Consider the following 11,199-nt stretch of genomic DNA (forward strand, 5'->3'; position numbering starts at 1 on the left):
GGTCTACTAGCATGAGGCTTACCTCAGGGATGCTCACCTAATGCACAGCCAACACTAAACTGGGTCCTTCAGCCCTATATTAAGAATGCACACAGTAGGAATTCCTGTCCTTTCAGCTCTGCTCCCAGTTCTTTGATGGGATGAACAGATACCAATCTCGGATCAATCTCTGTCAAGAAGGTCATGTTGGAGATTTACCCCTTCTCCCCACATTCTTTTGCAGTGCTGCCTGCTCAGGAAGAGGCCAACACAATCTCTAATCTCCAAGCCAAGATGCAATTCTTAGTCAGTGGATGTGTTGCTCAATTTGTGCATAGTTTCCTGAAATATCTGTATTTATCTCCCATCTGAGAACTCACTGCACATTAAGCCAAATCCCCTCCATTCTTGCTATTTCTACACTATAATTACATTACAGATTTCATAAGCTAAAGCTGCAAGAAGCAACAATCCAGCTCTCTTTGAATGGGAGCAGATTACACTTGCTCAAAATTCTATGGAATTTGTTTATGTTTGCATGATTTGCAAACCGCCATGGGGAACGAGGATTACTGTAACCAGCATGTTTGTTTGGTTTTCAGAGTGCTTGTTTTTCCATCATGCAGCAGATAACATCTGTACTCATCATACCATAGCACACCAAGCCTCCAAGACGGATAATTATAGCAGAGACATATGAGATAAGGCTTGCTGGAATATCCCAGCTGATGCACTCCCTTGCAAGCACAAGATCAGTGTCCTGCAGCTCCCTTGGGGAAGATTCCACCCATAGTCAAAAGAAACTCGTGGTACCAATACCTTCTGACTCAGCTATCAGATTTTGGTCCCTCGTACCTTTAACACCTTTGTTCTTATACACATCTTAGAAACAATGATTTGCACCTTCCTGGATATAAGTGACAATATGAAATACAATAAGAACACAAATCTTCCACCTACAATTAACAGAGGCAAACCAGATGAAATCTCTATTACTGAGCATGGTAAGACACTACAGTTCCTACCTTGTGTTCTGTTCATATCTTACCGCTGTAATTAGGATTTTAGTCATTTTTCTCCTTTTATTATGAAGAGTAGAAACCTTGTAATAATAAAGATTAACATATACCACAGAAAATGCTCCTTCTAAGTAGATCTCCAAGGACTACATTTTCACATGGACACCTCATTCTTTCCTGTAGAGAACATGAAAACTTTGCTTAAATATATCCAACCCCACTGGATACATTTAGGCTTAGAAATACCATTTCAGTAATCATAAATCCATTAGCGTATGAGAAGAACAGAGATCACTACTTTAATACCACCACTGCCAGAAGTGGTGGAACATATAGTCCCTGTAAGAAGTGTCCACATTACTACACAAATGGCCTTTTTAAAGATAAAAATTAAGCTTTTATTCCCCCTAATGGCAACTGTACAGGTCCTTGGTGCATTGCCTATTGCTGATGCTCACCAATAGTCAGAAATGCCAGAGAGCAGTTTCCTAAGTTTTCTACCAAAAATGTGGCCCCAAACTGATTTTGTATATAAAAATAGCAGCACTGAAAAAAAAAACATCCAAGGATTCATTATACAAAAAGAAATTTGTTTTCTGAAGAGAAATTAAAGTGACTATTAGGATTAAAGTCAGTCAAAGCATAACTACTGTACCTTCCTCTGAATATTACCAAAAGCTACATATTTATTTATAGATTACTATTAAAGCTACTTTCTGGGCAAAAGCCAGCCACGCAATTCATATCTTGAGCCCCTAACTCACAGTTTTAGGGCTGCTATAAACAAGACAATAGATATGTATCCAGCAGCATCCCTGAAATCAAATATATTCATTTTCCTCAATTCTATAGGCCCAACTCACTTCAAAACCACTTTTCCAATCCATCAAATGTCCAAATCCAAATGTCATTCAGAACAGAAATGAACAAGTCCTTCACTCCTATTCTGACAGACAGGCAACTCTGCCATAGAATTAGAGCTTTTTCTTCTTTGTGTAGCAGTCATTAGTTTCCAAATTAAAGCATGGCAAGAAAGAAGTGATTCTTTACTTAAGAGCACAAACCACAGGGATAAGGGGTGGAAAACTCAGTAACAAAACACTGCAAGGTGAGCTGGGAAAGGAAGGAAAGTTGGCTGGCAGAGTTGTTTGCACTGCTTTCTTGGTGAAACAAAATGCTAAAAACAGCCTCAATGTTAAAATTAACAAAATAAATGTCATGTTCTAGCTTACGATCCAAAACACACCTCATCTAAATCAATGTAACATTCAAGCTAGGAACAAGTTTCAATTGTCTTATTCTCTCAGGTAAAACAATTCAAGGAAGTCAGCACATTTTTTTCCTTATTTTGCTCTAAGCTTATAAGATTTTGGAAGATAGATGGTCTTTATTCTGTCACTGCTGTGGTTTCCTAGCTGTGTGAATAACCTTCCTGATATTACCTCCACTTTAAATATATCTAACTGGCTTTGTTCCCAAAATCAAGATCAAGAAGTCACTGAGAATTCTGAATTAACACCTAACATCAGATGGAAATGAATTTGGTGACCTGCCTCACAGAATAACAACTTAGTGCACACAGCGCCTTTTGAAGTTTGAATATTATTTGTATGGATGAAGTAGAAAAACGGATCCAAGTAGAAGTCATTGAGCATCTTAAACAAAATCTGTGTTTCTTCCATGGCTTGTCCTCAGTTTCACACCACCTTAGTCTCTCATTTAAACCAGTCCAGTTTCCAAACTAATTTTTCCCATGTTTGCTATGTATGTCAACATAACATATTCTACAGCTAAGTGACAGCAGCTTCCTCAAGTGAAGGTCTCATTTATCATCAGGACTCTGGCATCCTTGAATCAGTCTGAGCAGAATAAATCATTAAGCCTTTCTCACTTTAAGGAGTTAGTTGAAGCTGTTCCCTACTGAGAAAATATTCTCTCCTGTGGGAATATTCAGGAAGTTGGCAGGAGCATCCCCCAGAGTTTGCACATCTATAGATTCCCACCGCCAGTTGTTCTGGAGATCCAAGTCAGTGTCATCCTAAGAAGTTCAATGAAATACCAGACCTTGGTCCCATAAAGCCATACCCTATTGCTACATATACAGCCCCCTTGTTTAAATTCCTCGTTTCTGTGTTTCAGACTCCCTTCCTTCATGGACAGGAATCTCCTCCAGGTAGAACATGGTTTCACTCTTCCAAAGCAGAGGATCTCATACCCATGTATCTGAACAGATTTCTTAACGATTCAGCGCAGACAAAAGAAAGTCAAAATACCAGAAGATACTGAACATCCATGACAAAATTACACTGCATTCAGCCTCACCCACATGAAAGGACAGGCGAGCACATAAAGGGCTTAAACATCTTTTAGTCATGAATCAAAGATGACAGCTATTCCAGTGATCTCCTAACACATTTTTAGGGCTTCTGTTCTCAGGCTACACAAGTCGTGAAGGCACAGATGAATTAAAACAATAAAGGCTTTTAATCCAGTTGAACAAATGCCAAATCCCCGTAATCCCCACAGACTCTTCCCATCTAGCATTTCACATTTAAAAAATTGAAATTTAAATACAGAACAAAAATGTTAAGCATTCTTGTTCCGTGAGAAGAATCGTTCTTCTGACTTTCAATCCCTGACTGTTAGAGAGAAATGAGTTTATTCTTATACTCTAAAGGATAGCCACACAGTACTCTGTGAGCAGACTAAGCTTGCTCTGACCATGCTCCAAACTAGTTGGAAAGTACATAAACATATTACCCCAGCACCGAGCACTGTCTAATAGTCCTTGTCCCTCAGCAGGGCTTTTTACCTCATTTTCAATGTGAAAAAAACCTCAATAAGAGTTTTCACATCCGAGTTCATTTATCTGTAGTTGGCCCAGTGTCTCAGACCTGATCCAAACGAAGCAAGGGTGGGAAATCCCGAACAGAATCCTCTAACGGGAGCAAAACTTGCTGCCATTGTATGAATGGGTGATGGACAAGAACCATCTCACAGCTGCATGTGCACTGAGCCTGCTGGGATGCTGCTGGCACCTGGAAATATTGGACAAGCAGATGGTAGAAGGTACTCTTGGCTGGCAAACCTCTCCTCAGCTTCTCCAGTAAAACTATGTCTGAAACGCATAGGCAGAGCAGGAGGCATTAGAAACTGGCCATAGGTTAATTCTGTGGCAACTCGTGTTCCATCTTAACATGTGCAACAATAGAAATCAAAAGTGAGTTCCAAGAAAGCACAGCTCTAGATTGCTGGCTGCAGTGCCTGAAATCTCCTGATGGGATACACAGCATGGCCTCAGGTTGCACCATAGGAGGCTTATATTGGAAATCAGGACAAATGCCTTTACAGAAAGGGTGGTCAGGCTGCCCATGGAAGTGGTGGAATCTCCACCTCTGGAGGTATTCAAGAGACATGTGAATGTGGCACTTAGGGGCACAGCTTAGTGGTAGATCAGTAACATTAAGCAGATGATTGGACATGATGATGTTAAAAGTCTTTTCCAACCTTTTTTTTGTATTCCTGTTGCTGCTAAGACAAGTGGTTTCCCATAACATGAGCTTCACACCATCAAGAAAGCAGTATCATGACAGACACCCATGCTAGGGAAGGCCAAATGGTCTTTAGAACCAGATACAAGGCAGTGTACCTCTAGTTCAAGTCATCTTAAATATGGCTTGAAAGATTACATTTTCATTAGGAATCTAGGGTAATCTAGAAACAGCTTTAGAAAAAATGTACAGAGGAAGAGCAACCCAAGAGCTTGATCTCTTCTCCTTGCTTCTATGCGGCAGCTGAAATGGGCGACTACATCTACAAACTGCAGCAAGTTATTTAAACACTACAAAGGAAGAAAAGGAAGTGTTGCAGAAGACTTCAGAAGAACAAGGTGGCAATGGAGACAGCTCCATCTCACATTCAAAGTTATGCCCAAGTGTCTCACAGGCAGCCTGGCAGTTGCTAAAAATCCCTAAAGAAAACAAGCTAAGAGGATATACACTTAACCCCTTCTCCAATGCAATTTTTCCAGCCCTAAGAAAAAACTGTTTTCTAATTTTCTCCATTCAAATAACTGACAGAAGTCATTTTTGTTGCTGCATTGGTACTCAACTGAAAACATAAGCGTGCTTAGATGTTTCCACATAGCTCAGGAAATAAAACATCAAATAGCAACTTCTTTCTCCTAATCATAGCAAACAGTTACAGGTGCTCACTTGTGTGTTTACTCAGAATAAAAGTTGTTTCTCAACTCCAGCTTCCACTAGTTGCACTCACTGAAAGCAATGGTTCCTATCATCTTAACATCAGGATAAAACAGATACTACACATACAGAAATGCACACAGACCACAAAGAAGCCACACTTACCAGCAGCACATGGTACAGCATGGAAATAATAGATGGCACATCAAAGACAGATCCCAGCTGTAGAAGATGCTCTTTTTTAATTCATCACCCTATTCAACTGCTGCATTACTTCACTCCAGTTCGTATTCAACACAAAGCAATCACAAGTGTTTTGCTGGACTAAATATGGAATAATTTGTAGCAATTTGATCCCGAAGATAACAATAAAAGCTTTAATATCGCCTCTTCTGTTATTAGAAAGCACTTCTATGATAAAAACAAAGTTTTTCGACTTTCAGAACTCCACCATTTGGTCCTAATGTACTTTGATGGAAAATAGCTTTAGAGGTTTCAAAAAGCCCGAAATAGAGAAACATCTGCTAAAATTTAGGTGCAGCTGTTTAGGGGAAGAGTCCAATGCTAGAAAAGCCAGTACTCCCTCTGTAATCAATAACAACTCTATTAAAAACGTCAGGGAGCAGCATGAAGTACTTGCCCAGGTTCAAAGCTCTTCTTTTTTGTTTTTTTAAAAAGCACTGACATCTTTTGGTCATCAAAACTTGGAGAGACTTTGTAAATTAGTGTCACACAGGTGTCTCAGCCAGTGCCCAACCAAGCCATAGCCAGCTGCTTTTCCAAAGCAATCAGAATTGGTGCAGTCTTAAGAAGGAAAAGCCCCAAAGCACGTTATCCAGTTTCATTTTTGGTAAAGAAGGCCTGCTGTATTTCCTGCCTAGAAGTGACTGCACTTTAGTGATGATCAAAACAAATGTGTCAAGTCTGTTACGAGCTTTGGGCTCTTTTTAAGAACTCTACAAAGCTTTATCCACAGTCTTAAATAAGAGTCTAGTCTGATAGGATGAGAGGGAATGCAGCAGGGAAGGTTCAGGTTGGATAGTAGGAAAAAATTCTTCTCTGAGAGTGGTCAGGCACCGCAATGGGCTGCCCAGGGACATGGTTGCATCACCATTCCTGGAGGCATTTAAGAAATGTTTAGATGTGGTACTCAGGGACATGGTTAGTGGGCAACAAGTAGGTGGACAATTGGACTAGATGACCTTGGAGGTCTTTTCCAACCTTGGTGATTCTGTGACTGCGGGAAATGGCATCACTACTTTGTTTTTAACACTGGGGGAAAGCTTCATGATATTTACCTAAAAGAATAATACATACAGCATTGAAGGGAGCACAGACAATTAGTAACCTCTAGCCATTGTGTGGAGGAGTAACCGCTGTGAGTTGACTGTGAATTGAACTGAAAGGGCCAGACGGACCAGTTTTTTAACACTATTAATCACTAAACCTGTACAGGGCATAACATTCTTGGGAATGACAAATGCTATTCAAATGAGAAGGCTGTGTCTGCTACTGTACTGCAGAACATACAAATAAATACAACAGTGAAATACAGATGACTCAAGCAGCTAATGCCTGTGACTTTAATGAGAACACATAACCTTGCTTATCCTCGTCATATTGGTGAATAGAGTTACATGGTCTATTTAAGAAGAAAGAATAGGCATTACACTCTTCACCAGTTACCCAAATCAGAGCAGCTGGAGCAAATTTATGATCTACAGCCTGTCAAGTTTCAGATACCGTGGCCTCAACACCTCTCACATGGGTTGTACAGCTCCACAAACTTAGTGAACCTCACTGTAATAATGATAATAATGCAGTAGAGCTGTATTTTAGTAAGCAAGATAAAACTTGAGTAGTCTTATGTTTTCACTGGAAGAATGAGCAGAAAAGAGTCAAAATACAATTCACAACCATAATGTTGGTATGGAAAACACTTGAGCTGCCACAAAACATTGACCTAAACTATTGAGAGTTCTGGAAAAAGGCATGTACTTCCTATTCATCCTTTGTAAAATACTTGTGCTTCCTACCCAATCTCCTCAAAGTAGCTGTTTCAGTATTAAAGTGCAAGTGCCACCAACTGAACTTTGAAACACACTCCTTACAGCACAGAAGACAGAAAACCAAGAACCCCCATGATCCCAGCTGTAACAGAACTTACTAGTGCAGCACAAGCAGTTCCTTTAACCAAAACAAAGTTTTCTAAAAGAAAATATTTAGCTGAGGCATATAGACTTCAATACCTTTGCACTGTCACTTGATGTAAGTACCTTTCCTAGGACTTCCTATAGAATGGGGGTTTTCTCACCTCAAGCACTACAGCTACAGCCCAGGGATGTTACACAACTAGTTTCACAACAGGTCTGCCCCAGAAGAACCATTTCCCTTTTACTGCAAAAGATTCATGAGCAGGAAACTCGGATAAATGAACAGAGTGGCTTCTGTATGAGGAGTGATTTAAGCAGACAAGGATTCCTCAGGTGGAAAGGAGATAATGAAAGGGGAAAGCGGGAAGGGGTCTGAAATCATAGGAGCATGAAATGGAATGGTGGCCCATGTGTTCCACAGTGAGTGAGGGAGACTTTAAGGAAGGCTCTGAGCCACAGATGGTTTGAAAGCAATGATTCTGAAGACTGTCTCTACACACTTGCCCTATTCCTATACTTGCCCCAGTACCAAGCACTGACCCATGCACAACACAGCACAAGCTCAACAGACCTTTATTCTCTCCTGGTACAGCCCCATGCCAATGATTCCCCTTCAGGGAAAACTCAGAAGAATGGAGAGAGCTAGAGACATTCAAGAGAAAATAGGCTCTGCTGGCTTCTCAGACTAACAGCAAGAGACCGCGGCAACAATTTTATTTGTATTTTTTAATTATTTGGGTCAAAAGAAAACAGCTTGTCACAGTCAGCCTTACTGCTGCACAATGTGCATCTGTGAGCACAAACACTACCCAGAATATCCAAGTGACTTTTAAAAGACTTTTATGGATATTCCACTCTCAAAGGATGCTGGGCGAGATCAATGGACGCCAACTGAGATCATTATGTATGACTTACCTTGCCCATTTCCTTCCCTTTCTGCCTTTGAGGCTCTTTTAGTGCACTGAATGTCTTTCTGGGGAATTTCATTTAATATCTTGGCAGCATACTCAATTCCTCCTGTCAGATCCTTGAGGCAGTCCTATAAATAAAGGGCAGAATGCTTTATTACTAGAGTCAGCAAAAGAATTGTGCACAATGATGTCCTTACTCATACCACAACGTTATTAAAATGTGCATACAGTTTCTGTGGTTCAGAGGCAAAGGGAGTCAAGCAATTGCAACTTAATGGCTTCAGTTCCCTCTTCTCCTGGATATGTGTGTCACACTTGGTATTTTGAGCTCTGCTCCACATAAGCTGCCATCTCAGACTCCTTTGCTTGTGTTCACTCACTCAGGCTCACATCCCACTGTTCTTGCACAGACCTTCACATACACTTAAAGTCTCTCTAAACTGATATGTAGTAAGTGCCAGAGGCTTCCAATTGCAAGCTGTGTGCTTGAAGTTTTAGCAAAGGGATGCCTGCTAGGACAGATAGTCCAAGCTCAGCGTGATCTAGTTTGAGCTCAGGGCTCCAAGGCAGCCTCTGTATTTCCAGCAGCACCCAGCATGCAAGGGACCTGGAAGAAGCCACACAGAGTCCCCATTCCACATCCACCAAAAATCCTATAGCCTGTTGCTGAAGGAGAGCGTCCTCATAAAGAAAGTATAAATAGGAAGCAGGTCATTGCTGAAAGTACTAATTTAAAACTAGCCTACTTCAAAAGACTTCAAAGTACTTGCTAGTGTTACAGAACAATCCATCCAGGGATGACTTACAAACACATTGCAACCAGACTTGTGATTTGATCATGATGCTCATCTCATTCGTGTGCTCTGTACCCATGGGTTTACATGATCACACAATCTTAGTATTTAATTTTTATTTTTTTATTTTTTTAAAGGAGATCTTCCTAATGTGAAGAAAGCTCTGAAGTAGGACCAAACCCTACTACTTCAGCATTTGGGAATTGCAGTCCTACAAACGCTAACATCAAAAATGTAACTGGCTTTGAAGTGAGCAAAGAGAGAAGGAGAAGGAAAGGAGACTTGCTCCATTTGAATGAAGTTTTATGATGTTAATCCTTGCTGGAAGGGAACGTGCTGTCAATTTCAGTTCATTTTATGGCAGAGCAATGTACATTTCACCTAAAGTGCATCCTTCTAGGACGGGAAGCAACTCCACCAGCTTTCCTCTGTGATACCCACAAAAGAATGAATCATCACCAAATGAACAAAGACAGCCTGCATGCACCTCTTCCCTTCTCTCACATTCTTGCTGCAGTTGCAAGTAAGATGCTGGAAGCTACTGTCACCCTTATGCCTGCCCTCTTCACTTCACCTCATCTTCAAGACAGATAAAGTCAAATCTTACAACTGAACTTTACGGGAGAAAGACAACATTCAACTGACAGTAAATCTACACACCACTAACCCAGAATATCTTGATATCTGAATGCTGATTTGGGGAAACTTATCTGCTGGGCTCATTCCTTGGAATGAGAGGCAGACTGGATAGGGATGCTTGCAAGTGCTGCCTGTTCAGCTTCTGCTCACAGGGACTCTTAACCACGGAGCAGATGGGAGAAGTTATAAGTGCTCCTGCTACGATGTCTGCCAACAGTGAAAGAGAGAGGTTGTAAATGGTGGACCTTCCAGAAGACCTACAAAATACCTTTTACAAGATGAAGCTCTCAAGCACTACTGGAGCAGTACTTAGAAGGAAAATGAATGAGTCCTCCTCCATTTAACATAGTGCCTTCCTGGATTTTAGTGTCATTGTTCCTCTTAGCAGAGATAACTCAGCCTTGTCCAAAACAACAAGGCCATGGAAGACATAATAGGAGTACTGGTGTGACCTTCCCTCTGGCCCACTTCCAGCCCTACAGTAAGCAGCCATCACTTATTGTGAACACACACAGTTTTATTTTGCAGCTGCAGAGTTTCTTTCTAAATCCTATACTAAACCAGGCTGTCCCACCTCTTAAAATGCTTGCACAGGCCAGAACAAAGGTTTCAAATAGCAAAGTTATTGCTGGCCTAGAGTCATAGCTGATACACATCAGCAGTCTACCAGGCCTTATTCAGCATTTATTCAATAAGACTCAATAAAACTCATTCTGTTCACACTAGTCACCAGCTTTCTCAATATGCACCATAACATTCTGTAGCTACAATAGCAGGTTTCCATGAGGACTTCAGTTTTAATATAAATTAAGTTATAGTTACATAGTTCAAGTGAGGTTCCCTTATGCACACAGGCAGCTTTTAATCACACACTCAATGAGGAACACAAGCAGCAGTAAGCACTATGACCAGCAACGCAATTTCGTCTACACCAAGGCCAGAATCAAAAGAATTTGTGATTACTGCAGTCATACAAACAGCAGCTGCCATCCATTAACGCAAATCAAGATGTGGGAAAATAAAGAGTGCCACTACACATGGTTTCTAATTATTACAAGCCACACAGTAAACTTACAGAAAGTGACATTGTTATTTGAACTGCATCCAGATGAGTTCCATGTCTCTTACGTAGAGCTGTAGCAAAAAGGGAACGGACTGTATATTTCAGAGCAGAAAGAGCTTTTGACTTGACATGCGTTGATGGTACATGGAAACCCTGGTTTCTATTTACCTGTAGAACAACAACAATACAAACAGTGAAGCCTCGAGAAAAGAAAAAAGGTCTGGGAAATGAGTTCAACTTTATCTGAAGATAAAGAGAAGTAAGGTAGAAGCATCAAACTAAATTACATACCACAGAATTTGAGAATTCATTTAGCAACTGACAAACGTGGGCATTAAACACAAAAGGTAATATGGAAATACAGCCTTAATATGTATTTTTTTCCTTACACATACACAATTCTCATTCATATGTAAGTTGTGTATGCAAAGTGATGTAC

The 11,199-nt window shown here is 40.6% G+C and overlaps 1 long non-coding RNA gene across 1 annotated transcript in view; it reads right to left on the minus strand.

Annotated features, from left to right (window-relative positions):
- The window catches only part of LOC124417306, a 32,832-nt gene extending 21,877 nt beyond the window's left edge, over positions 1–10,955 (minus strand). The window contains exons 1-2 of the long non-coding RNA XR_006931801.1: positions 10,773–10,955; positions 8,269–8,392 (exon numbers count right to left, since the gene is read on the minus strand). This is a non-coding gene — a long non-coding RNA (uncharacterized LOC124417306). The remainder of the gene's footprint in view (positions 1–8,268; positions 8,393–10,772) is intronic.
- Positions 10,956–11,199: the final 244 nt, after the last annotated feature.

The sequence above is a fragment of the Gallus gallus genome, chromosome 19 (genome assembly GCF_016699485.2).
Source record: "Gallus gallus isolate bGalGal1 chromosome 19, bGalGal1.mat.broiler.GRCg7b, whole genome shotgun sequence".
Taxonomy (NCBI): Eukaryota; Metazoa; Chordata; class Aves; order Galliformes; family Phasianidae; genus Gallus; species Gallus gallus.